The sequence below is a fragment of the Perca fluviatilis genome, chromosome 11 (genome assembly GCF_010015445.1).
Source record: "Perca fluviatilis chromosome 11, GENO_Pfluv_1.0, whole genome shotgun sequence".
In the NCBI taxonomy this organism is placed as follows: domain Eukaryota; kingdom Metazoa; phylum Chordata; class Actinopteri; order Perciformes; family Percidae; genus Perca; species Perca fluviatilis.
Genome location: NC_053122.1, coordinates 15841964 through 15844151, shown reverse-complemented (window position 1 = coordinate 15844151; position 2188 = coordinate 15841964). Strand labels below are relative to the sequence as shown.

The 2188-nt window shown below is 41.4% G+C and overlaps 1 protein-coding gene across 1 annotated transcript in view; it reads right to left on the bottom strand.

Moving 5' to 3' along the window:
- Nucleotides 1–1064: 1064 nt before the first annotated feature.
- The window catches only part of st6galnac3 (ST6 (alpha-N-acetyl-neuraminyl-2,3-beta-galactosyl-1,3)-N-acetylgalactosaminide alpha-2,6-sialyltransferase 3), a 78405-nt gene continuing 77281 nt past the window's right edge, over nucleotides 1065–2188 (bottom strand). The window contains exon 5 of the mRNA XM_039816409.1: nucleotides 1065–2188. This exon is cut by the window's right edge and continues 920 nt beyond it. The gene's annotated coding sequence lies outside the window, so the exon portion shown is untranslated.

Genomic DNA, 2188 nt, shown 5'->3' with positions numbered 1-2188 from the left:
CTATACTGTACAGCAGAGGTAAAACTGATTGGTAGAAAGCTGCCAGATGACTGCACAATCACAGGCTGAGTGGAAATGTATAAAATATGTACATTAATCATGTAACATGCATGGCATACTGTATGAATTCAGTATCAAGATACTGAGAGGCCCAGATCTTATCTTCCCTCTTCCTTAACAGGAGTAATAATACTGTAAGCGTTTCTGCTTTACTTACATCGTGTGGTTGATATACTTTGATCTGCAGATGCTCACAGTGCCGGGATACTGCATACCTCTCGAGCACGAGTGTCGTCCCACAGGAAATCTGACCCCTGACCGCGCCTGTGTTACGGTCATCTCCTACACGCCGAGCTACACCAGGTGGAATTTAAAATAGGGAGTTTTTACATTTTGCTGATGCTCTTGTCAGCTAGGCGGACTTACAATGAGTTTAGAGTTGTAGGTCATTCTTTGTAAGTTTTGGGGTGCCTTACTCTGTATGGAAAACAGAAAGGGATCAGATTTTTCTTTTCCTGTTCCTCAAGCCAAACGTGTTGTTTTCCAAACATGCAGCTGACACACAAGAACCCAGAAAGCAGGGTTTGGGTTGTTTGCAGGACAAAATATGTCTAGACATCTGGGTTAAAAGTGGAATAAATTTAAAATATTAGCTTTTTCTAGAGCTTTCAACTGTGTCACACAATCTACATTAGCTCAGAATGTATAAGTTGAAGTTCCCATCAGTGTGCATGAAAGTTCATTCTTGGAAATAGTAGTTTGATGAAAACAAATGTAAAGAAAAACTAAATTAGCTTGAAAAGTTAATTAGCCCCTTTTCAACCACATAGTTTTAGGCCCTAAACTCATGAACAAAATCAAAAACATTTTTGTTTGTGTTTCCACTTCAAGTGAAGAACAGTGAAGATTGAAATTAGACTGATGATGGATCAACAAATGCAGCTTTGTTTGAGATGCAATTTTTCACACAAAACAACAAAGAGTCATTGTTTTGCAGTACACATACAACATTCACGCGTATAATATTACCAGGGATGTGCTTGCTGTTATGTTGCCCGTGTGCTACACACAGAGTGGGAACTTTTTGGGGGCAAGGAACTGAATTTAGACCCTGTTTCCTGCAGGAAGATTTCTTAAAAATGTTCCTGGGGTCCTGAAAACGTTTGAGCAGTGGAAAGGGGGGTAGTTTTTATAGATGTCTCGGTTACATACAATAATTTCCAAAAACCCGCAAGTTTAAACCTACATGTCTTTTGACCTGTAAATCACCAAACCAATGCTTACTGAGAAAGAGTCCAAAATGGAGTGCCTATGTGTGCTAGTAAACAGTGCAGTAGGAGTGAGATTGTGAAGCTCTGCTGCAGTATATTACAGTCGTCAGGGACCCTGTGCATCAAGTCGCCTAAATTAGAAGACTTTGAATCCTTCCAGTCCTCCCCTCTGGGCAGCGGCTCTGACCGGGACACTAATCACAGCCTCAAGGGGGTGGGGGGGTGGGGGGCGGTGGGGGTTTGGAGTCACGGTCACAGTCAGTGTCTCAGCTCTCCACAGCTACCGGCCAACCTACACACCTCAGCACGCCACTGATTATTCTTCACTGTCCTGAATCAGATGCATTCAAATGTAATGACCTGAACCAGGAGACATGCACACTGCGTTCAAAGACAAATGGGAATATGTGTTCACACAGTGATACTGTACACAAAGAGGCACAAAGCTGGATGAGAATATGAGCGAGCGAGAGAGAGAGCCTCTTCCTCTGTCTCTATACAATGAACTGCAGAGTATATTGCAGGCACAAAATGATAATAGAATACAATTAACTTCAAATGGTTTCACTGCACACATAAATCTCTCCCTCTGCGGGGCCACAGATGATTTAACTCCTTCCGCAAGTATGGAGTTTCTTATTGCACATTGCTCTATGTGCTGTGATGCCCACATTGTCAATAGCACACTGTTAAAGAGTGTTAGCAACTTGTCTCTGCAGAATAAATTAGCAACCTCTACCAACATCAAGCCAAAAGATTTCACAGCATTATAAAATAAAAATAAAAAGCTGACATCTTTAAGCTGTCTGAGTTTACACACAGCTTAACAACCAAGTATAATGATATAAAAAAAACTGATTTACATGTACAACTGTGGTTCACCTTGGAGTTTGACTGAAATCCGTTTGTTGAAGCTT